This window comes from Labrus bergylta, chromosome 11 (assembly GCF_963930695.1).
Source record: "Labrus bergylta chromosome 11, fLabBer1.1, whole genome shotgun sequence".
In the NCBI taxonomy this organism is placed as follows: domain Eukaryota; kingdom Metazoa; phylum Chordata; class Actinopteri; order Labriformes; family Labridae; genus Labrus; species Labrus bergylta.
Window position 1 is genome coordinate 17311176 of NC_089205.1, and position 12599 is coordinate 17323774.

General features: G+C 38.9%; 1 protein-coding gene across 1 annotated transcript in view; it reads right to left on the reverse strand.

Moving 5' to 3' along the window:
• The window catches only part of drd2a (dopamine receptor D2a), a 39246-nt gene extending 35013 nt beyond the window's left edge, over positions 1–4233 (reverse strand). The window contains exon 1 of the mRNA XM_020653891.3: positions 3831–4233. The gene's annotated coding sequence lies outside the window, so the exon portion shown is untranslated. The remainder of the gene's footprint in view (positions 1–3830) is intronic.
• Between the last annotated feature and the right edge of the window lie 8366 nt (positions 4234–12599).

Below are 12599 nucleotides of genomic sequence, written 5' to 3' on the forward strand. Positions count from 1 at the left end.
GCATTGTTGTCACAAAAGCCTACACTTCAACATGGCATGTTTCCTTAATGTCTGATAATATAATAAGGTCATTTTACGATTTATGTCAGTATTATCTTACTGATTGCTCCTTTAACCAAAGTGTTACAGCAAATAATGAGCACTAAAAAAACGGAATTTCCATGAACATAACAAAAAAGACAGCCTGGCTAACTCAACAAAACACTCAGTTAGGGTTCTTCTGCAACATGCATCATACTGCCGCTACTGTAGGCTATATACTGCATGGATCAATATGTGACATGGGAACACCATTAATGTACAGAAAAGCCGGCCATCTGACATAACTTTGTCAGCATATAACTGTAACCTGGAGCATAACCAGATCTTGATGGATCTCCTATTGGCTTCTGGACCTAATTGGCTCCTCCACCCTTTCAGTGATGCAGCCAAATCCCTTGGGTACTGACGTATTTGACATGCGTTTCAGGAGAAAGAGAGAGCAGATGTAGGCCAGGATACAATCACACAGATCCAATACAATTAAATGATTTACTTGTCGAAAAACAGTGGTTCTGCGACCACATAGACTTACTGTATGACATACTGGAGGAGCTGTGCTGATGTTTTGAGCTAGTGGATTGTCTGCAAAATTCTTCAAAGATACACCATAATCCAATTGCTAATTAGATGGATCTATGTCTATGACTTGCTGGCCATTTTGCGCTTCCAGTTAGTGGTTTTTTTGGCTTCAGCTGAAAAGGTAAACTATTTATATTTGATCTTGGTTCACTTTTGTTTCCGACAGAACCACACGCAAAGGTCACTGTAGCTCTGGTGTTCATTTCTCTGGCTTGCTGTTTATACTGGTCCAAACAATGTTCCCTGTGAGCTTTATTTCTTTGGCTTACTTACACTGACATAATTGTGTGACACAATCACTGCTTTTCAAACATGATAGGTCTGCAGCAAGAGCAGCATGCATCATTATTAAAGGTGTCTGAACAGTTTTACATTTAGGGGTTTGACTCTTCTGAAAGCTTCACAAATGAAGGTCTAACATTGAAGTATGCAGAATAGAAAATTGTAACCATTAGAAACTGTCTGCACACAAAACATAACCCAATGGTTGTCTGTGTCAGTGGCTGCTGCCACTGCAGTCTGGTCAAATAGTGAAAAAACGACATTCCATACATAACATTACAAACCGTCAGTTTTGTTCTTGAGTATCTTACATGTACACATCTTAGCTAACATGCTAAGTAGCTGCTGCAATACTTACTAAGTAGCATTATAATTAAAAGCTTTTATGAGGAACTTCCTGTTTTTTTGTTAATCTTGGACAGATGGTTATGTCCTTTCACTTTGCTTGATCTTATCCTGTACATGCACAAGGAATATTTTTAGAACTCAACCAATTATTCCTCCTTTCAAAATGATCACAGCGGACACACAGCATCGTGGATCTATCTTGTATAAATTTCTACTAAAAACTACGCTGTGGCAATAGTTACAGACATTGAAAATGACTATATAGAAATGAACAGACCTGATGCCGATGGTCTTGTTTGCTTTTGTAGCTCATATTGGATTCAGTCTTTCTTACAGTCTATTATAAATTAAATTATATTTAAAAAATCCTCACAGGAGGTTTAACCAAAACCCCATATTTTCTCTACTACACTACTACTTACAGCAATTAGTTTAGGTGCCTAAGTAAAAAAAAACTAACAACATTTTACAACATAAACAGCAAATTCCATATTTTTGCCCAGATCAAATATGGATCTAAAATGACATTTTGCCTCTGATGGCAGGATACTCAGTTCTTATTGGTTAGGAATTCATGTGGCTTTCTGTGTAATAAATGAGGTTGGAATCTTATAGACTGGATCAAATTTGGGCACCGGAGCCACGCCAGCAAACATTTGCTTCGGTTAGTAACCAGATTTAATAAGCACAGGCAGTTACATCCTCTTGTTTTTGTTGAATCCCTGTCATCTCTCGTGGGAGCTGTCTGTTGAATCAAAATGTCACCATTGACTGACCAGCTGCATCAAGTGATTTGGCCTCAAACCCTGTGATTATTAAGCTAATAATCTACCTTATCCTGTTTAAAACCAACTTTAAAGTCAATCATTCTCATGTTAACTAATCTTGAACAAAGTGGAGCACTTTCAGATCAGCACAAAGCATTCTCTGGAATCCTTGTTAGTGTTGTCTCTTTTTGATTTATTTCAAGAAACCCACGCTGAGAGAAATATCCGTTATGTCTGGGGGCGTCCTGGAGATTTGATTCAATAAAGCTGTCTGTGTCAAACAGCTGGAGTTGACAAGCACCGTATCGGGGAGCTCTGTGTGGCTGTTTTCCTCCCGACGAGGTGTGACAGATCAGCGACAGGACGCTGCAGAATCCATATGGATGAACAATATGTCTGTAGACTGTCACTCGCTGGTCAGCCAATAAACCCAGCATCTAGTCCGCAGATATCTGGATATTTATCTACAGATCTCACTCAGGATTAGCTGTTACTGTCCTCTGTTATTGAAGCTTTCTATCCTTATTTCTACCCAGGAACAGTTGCCATAGCCTAATCAATTAACTTATCAAATAAAACCTGACAGTGTCCTTTTTATTGAAAGCACTGATATTCAGGCGTTAGCTTTCCATTTGTGTTGACTTACAAAAGAGCTGCTGAAAATGTCAATGCAGCATTTATGTGTTTGATAATAGGTGTTATGAAGGGGGTTGGGTTATTTTGAAAATGCTTACAGATATGTTTCCTCTTTGTGCCTTTATTCTACTCGACTGTATTTACCTGTGAATAATATACATATACTATACAGTCAATGGTATTTACTGAATTTAAAAAAAAAAGGCATAGCTGGATATCAAGACAAGCACAGTAAAAATAGAAAAAGGGGATACTTAGTTAAAAAATTCATATTGCTGTCACTTTAAAACTGTCCAAGAGTGAAAAAGGGGGAGGGGGTACTTATAGCCTACAAAAATACAAGCATCGTAGATCACTAATGCGTCCGTATTAACTCCCTGGTACATTAAGTACAATAGATATGTCTGAGCCAAGCAGCTTAAGAAACAAATCTCAACATTAGCCAGCTCCTTTTCCTTCCTCTGACTTCTATATGACGATGTTTTTAACTTGTTAAAGCAGGAAACAAGACGGGCTGTGCATCCAGAAACAGCCTGCACTTGTCCTGCACGCAGATCGGTGTGGAGCACGCGCTGCCACTAGGAGAACAAGGAACTAATAACAAACTGGAAAGCACAAACAGATCTAAAATCAGCGCTCCGTGGGTTGGGAGGAACAGCGTGACACAGGCACACTGCCACAGCTGAAGAATCACACTATGCACAGCACACTTGGACTTGACAGCAGCGGAGAGTAAATGTTTGCTATAAGTTGTTTTACATCGAAGACCAGCCTGGATCAATAGTATGTAAACAATCGACATGAACACAAATCCTCCCGGTTTTCCACATATAGGTTCGTGCGCTATGGCGCGCACACTTATTCACACAGCCAGACTCTTAGTGTTCATTTTTAAATGGACAGACATACGTACAACGTAATTAGTCAGCCCACAGCTGCAGCACATTCACCTTGAAAGTTAATATCTCAGGAAACACAGCCAATAAATCACTTTGCATCACACCTGGAACTCTCATTAAATAGACCGGACTGGTCCACCTATCATTCGTTAAGCTCTGCACAGAACACCTCAACACAATATATAGGGGCTTTAAACAGATTGAGTGTACAAAGAGTCCTTTTGACCCACTATCTTATTTTCTGCACAACACACAGTAGAAACAATGATTGTCTTACCTTCACGCCATAAGTTTGACTGAATCTTTGTTTTGACAGGTAGCGGCTGTTAAATCCAAGAGCATCCAAAGTGATCTGCCACAGTATCCTTCATTTGCATCTTACGTTGTTTACCTTATTATAAATTAATCGAGGCGGTGCAGTGGCTCGGGTGCGAGGCATCTGTGCAGACTGTAAGGAAAATAACTGCTGTAGTGGGGGGGGGGGAAACTCTCTCTCACACGTAAACACAAAAAAAGCTCAGCTTTGAATCATTAATTGTTAGACGAAAACCTCAAGGACTATTTTCTTTAGTTTGGTTTCTTCCGAATAGTGAAGCGGAGGTTGAATCTGCGCTGTGTCCGTTTGGTGTTGAGGAGCTTTACGCACGGAGTTACCTTCAGCACTGACGGAGGCAGGAGCGCGGCGACTGTAAAGAAGTGAGGAGATTCAAGGCGGGGTTACATCTGTTGAAACGCTTGAAGGAACGTATGTTTCCTATAGTGTCACTGGAATTGTTGAGACCTTATATCACCTTGCATTTCCATACTGCACTTATAATACTGCGCTACTTACCACTTCGGAGACGATGGAAATAAAGGTACAAATATGTCGATTCAAAATTATTATTTTTTGCACAAGACTTGATAAAGAAACAGTTTGGAGATAAATGATCACACATTCATGTTGTCGTGTGCGATGGACCACATAATAATGTTTTTTTCTCCATTGATAACATTATGTTTATGTCATCAATTACATCTCAGTCCTCAGAACTCTGATGGCTCTCATCCTCGTCATCCAATCAGGAACCAGTTTACACAAGGGATGCTTTGTGAATGCAATTAACTGGCTGGAATGATAGAAAACCAGTTGTTTCAGAGCCCCAAGGACAAGCACTGAGAAACAATGTAACAAGAACTTCTCCGCATATGTCAGATTGATTTAGAACTGTACACCCCTGAGATGCATCCAACAAAATTCACACATACAGACAGTCAGAGTCTGTGCATGAAAACAAAAAAAAAACAGAATCAAGGAGAAGAGCAACTTCAGGACCCTCTTTTGACCTTGTTGCCTTTGAATAGATAGACAGAGTGTACAAAGGAAGACATAATGATTTTAGAAATTGTTACAATTTTCAAAAGAAGCTCTACAGCATTTTTAATTTCCACACATGTTGTAGCATGTTTGCTTTTCAACACACTTTGTGTGTATGTGTGTGCGTGTGATGGTGTGTGTATGGGGGGTGTCCTCTTTACATGGTGTCAGTTATTATCCATATTCCAAAACATCTTAATATTCATGAAAAGTAATTGGTGTAGTAATCCTTCAGTTATTGCCTTATGAATATATGATCATCAATTGCAAAAGTCCAGGGATTGTTTTTCAGCCTGATCTAATATACATAGGTCAAACTAAAAAAAAATATTTTTGTTCAAGCACAACCTGGCGAATACATGGTTCAACACAGCACAGTCCAAGGAGTACCAGTTACAATGTGGTGAAGTATAAACAGATGAGTACGTTAGAGATTAGCTGACCTGCGTTTTACCCTTAAACTCATACATCAGTGTGATTGAAATAAACATCAATGTAATTAAAGAGCATAGGTACAGTATGACAATCACAGATATTGATGGAAAAATTGGGAGACAATAAAAAGGGAAGATTTGTAATGCTAAAACCTCCCTGCTGTGTTTACCAAAAAGTCCCGAATATGAATGACATTGTTGTCACTTCTTGAAGTAAAGCATCTAAATACTTCATCCACAACCCCTTCGGTCCTGGGGGGGCTTTCTCTGTTGCTGCTCCCACCCTCTGGAACTCACTCCCAAAAAACATCAAAGACTCCCCCACACTCACCTCCTTCAAGAAATCCCTCAAAACTCACCTCGTCAACATTGCCTACAACAACTAACCCCCCCCTCCCCCTACATTACTTCTTCATTGTACTGTCCTCGTCGTTTTTTGTTTTGTTTTATGGTTTTATATTTTGTCAAAGCGTCTTTGGGTTCCTAGAAAAGCGCTATAAAAAACTAATATATTATTATTATTATTATTATTACAACATATTAGGTCAAAAATGTCTGCACTTGATTTATTCCTACTGATATTCAGAGAAACATGAGATAATTAAATATTTTAATTATAAAACTAATTAAATATATATATATATGTGTGTGTGTTATATATACGTGTTGTGTTAAGAATAGAACAGGAAATCAAATTCAGCAACCAATAATAGAGACATTCAACGAAACAGGATGAGATCTCTGAACCCTGAGCCCCACTAATGCCACACAACTTCAACATTTATTGTTTTGTTTTCGATCTTCTTCTAAAGCCACTATTATTACCTGATGATATTACTGTTTTCTTTCAAATCCAGCTGGATACAACATGTCTTGAGGTGTTCCATGAAGATCCCAGAGGCATTCTGGGGTATGTAGGAAACAAATAGACAGAGAGCTGGTAAATATAAAGAAAAACATAGATAAAGAAAAAGCAAGATACAACATCCATAACTGATCCTAATTATGAATGAAAATAAAATCTGCATATAAATCCCTTTATATGCTAATTAATGAATCTGCATGCATGTTTTATTCACCGGGATTTGTTGTTCTTTTTCTCACTTTTTTGCTCTTCTTGGGGTATCACTTTATAGTATGCCAAATCTCACTTTAAACTTTCTCTTTGGTTCACACATGAACACACACACTTAAATTATTATGTGCATACAGTGCAGTCCTCCTGAGGGAGGCTCAAACACATCCAACCGTTGACTGCCATAAGGATGCCGCTTGGTGCCGCCTGATATGGCCTCTATTAGCTTGAGCTGATGAGTTGATGTTGGCAGAATGCTAAATAGATCACAGCAGCACAGATGACAGTGTTCATGCTATTTCATACAGCAGCCATGGGATGCTAATCAAATGTTCCACAATCCACCCAGGATTTCTCTCAGTGCACAAATCCACAATATTGTGTATAATCTGAATGTCAGAGGGTAGCCGGGTAATTGGCATTCATTTTTAGCCTCATCTTGAGTTCGACTAGGGGAGACAGATTGTAGATTCAAGACACACACATGCTCCTCTCTCAGCCAGGCAAAGTCACAGAGTCACCGCCAGAGAGCGGATGAAGACTTGAGGTGAGCCAGGGAAAGCACAGACCTGGCAGGAAGGAGGACCCTTGTGTGACACACAAGAGTCCCAAGACTCTTTTTTTTGTACTTACAGTACATGACCACATGCAGCACACATACATTTAATAGGTTTTCCTTTTGGATTTACAAATTGTTTTTTTTTAGTGTCACTTTGTGGGTGCTTTTGTCACTGTATTTCTTACAATTTTAGACCCTTTTTTTTTCACAAAGTGAACAATAATCCGTTGATTGCAAAGTACTCAGCAGATTGGGTCATAAATAATGAACCACTGGTTGAAGTACTTTACAAAATGGTTAATAATGAGCTCCACCTGACTGAAATACAAAACCAAAAGAGTTGATTATTCTTTCTTGAGTTTAAATAGTCTTCTGGTTCGACATGTTATAGAATAAAGGTCACCGGGGTATTTTTTTAACATTGGGCTTCAACTATTATTTTACAGTTTAAGGCAGAAACCTGAGTTATTCCACCATCATATTGAGTGAGGTCCTTTAAGTGAGGGACATTCTACATTCAGCACTAGCAGTCTTGCATTAAAGATGACCTCACCCTATAATTCATTTGACTTTACCACTAGTTAGTGACACATCTATTCTTGACACTGATGCTTATTCCCTGCTGGAACTTGCTCTACAACCTGACACAGGTAGAATATGATGGTGACAGCAGAAGTACAACAGAGAGGAGTTAAGGAGAGAGCAGGAAAAGAGAGAGAGAGAGAGAGGGAAAGAGAGAAAGAGATGTCCTGATATAAGAGATTTACAAGCAGTTCCATTTCCTGCAAGAAAATGTATGTATTTGAAGGATAAGGCTGCAAATTTTCACTTTCTTACTGTAAGCCATTCTTCTCCTTTAGAAAGCAGGCACAGCTTTTCCTCGGTGCTACACAGCTTCATATTTGTCCAAAAAAATGTTTTCAAACCAATCAGAGAACCACATGGTGCACTATTGACATTGTCTTTCATTAGGACAAACATGGGCACTGAAGTTTACTTTGAGTCTTTCACAATGACTATAGCACACCAAATCCATACGAATGTTTTAGATGTTTTAATCTGTGGCTTAAAGTAATCCTTAATTAAAGCGGAGGAACAACATTGGGCTTGTGGGATGACAATGCTGGTTCGTTAGCCTTTTTTTGTTTCACAACTTTGTCTCAGAATGAAAATTTCCACATCTATGGATTTCCATGAAATTTTGTGCAGACATTTATGCTTTACCAGAGGATTATTCCTACCAACTTTGGTGACCCTCTGCTATTACGTAAAAAAAAGTTAAAAAAAAATCACTTATTTTGTGTTCACTTATACACGCACACACATGCACGCACACACACACACACACACACACACACACACGCACGCACACACACACACACACGCACACGCACACACACAGAAGTAATAGGAGAGAGCTCCTTAACTTTTCTTCCTCTGATGTTACAGTTACTAATTTAACTTGCTGGCTTATTGCTCTTGCAGAGGAAATCTGCATCTGAGGGCATGGAGGAAAGATGGAACAAATGTCAGCACAAGGAAGATGATGCTTTCTGGAGGCAACATTTATGTTTATTTCATAACCCTGCTTAATTGTACCAACTCCGTGCAGCGTGAGATTGAACTCATTACAGAGTGCAGCCTAACAGCAGCCATGGCAACTTTCATCTTTCATTGTTGCTTTTTAAGTGATACTACAGCCAGGCAGGTAGGGAGGATTTGTGAGAAATGAGGAGAGATGTCCTGAATGAAATATAAGTGTAGGAAGAGAAAGAGCTGTTAGGTAAATTATTTATGATGGGAATTTTCAAATCTTATCACTCCCTGTTTTGTTGCTTCATAATGGCCAGACGGTGAGTTTTTGTCCATGAGGAGAGTCAGATGCAGATTGTGTATTTGTCAGAACAGAGACACAGAGGATAGAGCAGAAAGCCGTCTGGTAATTGTGACGCTTCAAGGTCACTCGTTGCTGAAGCTGCCAAGCCGAGCAGCATGTGGACAGTATGATGGGGCACTGTGGAGTTGCCTTTGCACTCACAAACAAGCTTGTTAGCCTTATGGCCGGCCGTGACTGAGTACAAAGAATGTTTGCCTGCAATGAATTTGTGAAGATGCTTTCATGTATCCTGTTCTCTCTGCTTGGAACTGATTGCTGACTGATGTAACGTTGAAAAAAAGCTTCTCCCGTGGTAAATTTGGAACAATTATGTACAATCTCGAGGCCAACCATAAAAGTGGCTTTTTGATTGAGCCCAAAACAAATTCAGATTTGTTCCCTTGTTTGGACTCGCCTGCTTTCTGATTTGAATTTCTTCTCTCGTTTACATGAACTTATCATATTCCTTGATTATGTCTTCCCATATTTATGTATATCTTCGTTTAAAGCTCCTTTGAAAAAACTTTCATTTTTGGTAGATTTTTTGGGAATCCATGCAGACAAAATGGTATGACTCATCTCTCGATGATTTTGTCCTGTTCATTTGTAAGTAAACATTTTTTTATGAAAAAAAACAAAAATGTATTACTGTTTCATTTAACCGTAAAATGTAACAATCAGCAGCCCCCTCCCCTTAAAATAATTGGGTTTCTGCTGTGTGCTGTTGCCCACCTCATCTGACACCCCACACAGAAGTTTCATGTACTAACATAACATTATGGAAATAGTCACACTCCATGCTGATGGTGTTGTTTGCTTTTGTAGCTCATGAAATGACATCAGTATTAATTTAAGTCAGACAAAACGCCTCACAGGAGCCTAAAACAACGGGACATAGATAGATCTCATAGGTAGAGATTTATCAATTGTAAGCTTACATTACATACTTTAGGAGAACAGTAAAGAAAACATTAACTTTATTGAAGCTATACGACTATATAAATAAGGTTTAATGATAGTTGAACTCCAAGACAGAACAGACAGCCTGTTCTGCAGATATACAGCAGATAAAAGGAGAACCATAAAAAATAGATCTGCAGGACATAAACAAGCCAACCTCACAGCATATTGTTTTTTTAATGACAGCAGCGCTGAGGCATGTGACTGACTTTATTTGCTGCATGTGTGCAGATTGAAGTGTTGATTTCCTTCAAATACCTCATGAGGGGTTTGAGCAGCTTCACGTGAGCCACATTAAATAGAGGGATGTCTGTCATATCATATCATATAACTTTCAGGTACCCTACTCTCCACATCCCCTTATTATCTCTCAGGATAAAATCAACACCAGGCCAGCTACAGCGTAAAAAAAAAAATGACCAGAGGAACGCAGGGCATTTTTTTTCATTTATCTTTTTCTGGTTTATACTGTACCACACTCATGACTGTTTGTACAACATGAAGCTCAAGCTTAGAAACAGTTGGAAAAAGTCAACCCAGTGGCCTATCCAAAGGTATGAAACTCAAGCATCCAATACTCATAAAGCTCACTGATATGTTTTTTGATTTATATGATTTTATTATTCTTACATCAGCAAATGTTGCTCATAAAAAGTTTAAAAAGTTTTCTCATAAAATTAATTTAAAGATAAATGTGCTCTTAGAGACCTCAGTGACAATTGGATTCAAATCATTGTAAAAAAAAACACGAACAAGATATAACATGTTTTTCTGATTTGCTTTAGAGTTATTATGAGGAGAGTTTAATTATCAATGAGCAGGTTCAGCCTAGCCGTCTCTCCTGATTGTAGATATTTATGATGAGCAGCTCCTTTTTTGAGCTTTATATTTAAGGGATACATAGAGAGTCGTATTATTCTTTTATCTATCTTCAATTTTTGATTATATTTATAACTGTTAAACACAATAATGTACTGAATAAATGTGACAGCATAGTATGCTAAATATTACCCAAGGGATCCTAATTAATATACAGCAAGCTTGTCCACATGCTGATGCTTCCCACACATGCACAAATAAAACATGTAGAAAGCAGCTATGGTCTCACCTTTTCTCTCAAATCTTTGTTTGAACATCTGGGATGTGAGAAAAACTTACAGTTTTGATTTCCCAGAGTCGCAAAGCCTTAGGTCTCTAGTTCTCTTATAAAACACATGCAGCATGCACAGACGCACCCACACACATGTAGCGCAAACAAACAAACACGCATGCATGCACACACACACACAATAACACACAAACACACACTCGGCTGGGACTTTGAACAGATTCAAAGAGACACAGTGTGAAAGGAAGAGGCATAAGAAAGTTAAGAATCGGGATGTATTTTTGCATGCTGTGTTTGTCTTTTTCTTTGATCTCCTTTGCATTAATGTGGTTGGAAAAACACAACTTCAGCATTCAGTTTTCACAAATGTTAAGTGAAAGCCAGTTGAATAGTCAAGATATCACTCTGAAACCCATGAGAGTAACATGTCTATCACTCAGAATGATTAATGAATGGGTTTCTTTGGGAATCATCATGAAGGTGTCTGTAAATCCTGCCATTTTATGGGAAAAAACGCATACACTCACAATAGCTGTTGAAAATGTAATATGAACGTTTTTAACCCCAGTAGTGTTCTGCTCGCAAGTGATCTCTATCTCCGTGCTATTAGATTGACTCATTATTTTCAACCTCTACCTGAAAGAGCCTTTTGTTAAGGCTGCAGTGGCTGAGGGAAATGTGGATGTAAGTCAGTGTATGCATTGCAATATACAGGCCTGACAACAATGATTAAGCTACAAAGCTTCCAGCTAAAGGTCTGGTTAAGTCTTTGTAATTTCTCCTTCCCCAGCTGTGGCCATGCTTTTTAGTATTCTGGTGTGCACACTTTTCTAGCACATCACTGCAGTAAACCTGTTCAGTGTGATGAGCCATCATTCTTGCTCTTAGAAAACAGCTAATTCAAAGAAAGTTGTTTTCCTTGTGTTCTGCATGAGGAAATACTTCCTTTGTATCCGGCAAGTTAAACCAAAACTTTGTGTGTTTGAGTCTATCCTTGGCATCACTTGATTAAGGGGGCAAAAGATTAGATCAAGGTTTATAGTTTTCAGAAGAAGTATTGTTCAATAAAAAAAACTTGTACACAAACTAAAAGACAACATGACACAAGAGGCAGATGGGACAGAAAGACATGGCGTACAGACAGGGAACCTCAGGTAACGAAGGCGGCAGGAGCTGAAGTGCCCCCGGTAGCAGGAGGATAAGGATCTTTATTTAAAAAAAGCCAGATCTCCCTGTAATTGGAAGCTTGTGAGTGCAGCGAAGTGAGTCAATGATGTGATCATTAGCCCAAGTGTGGAGGTTTCCGCCTGAGCGAGAGGCAGGAGAGTAGAGGAAAGGGGAATGAGCAAAGATGGCAAGAAAAGTCCAAGAGGGACAGATATTTTAGTTCATCTCAAGGGGTCTTAACATGTTGCATCTTTTTTAGCCCAAAAATTCATTATTTTCAATGGACTCGAGATACAAGCACTCTCAAAACTGCAGCTGGCGTTGTGTTTGTGGTTCGCTGAGAGTATTTGGGATGAAGAAGGCTTAGCTCAGGTCATGAAGCCAAAACTAATGAATCAGCTCCACGAGACTTGGCTTTTCCATCAAAGGATGTCAGAACATCTCCCTGAAAGGTCATTCAAACCGAAGATAGAGGAGTGGCAGGTGTTTCAGTTGCCTTTAACAATGGGA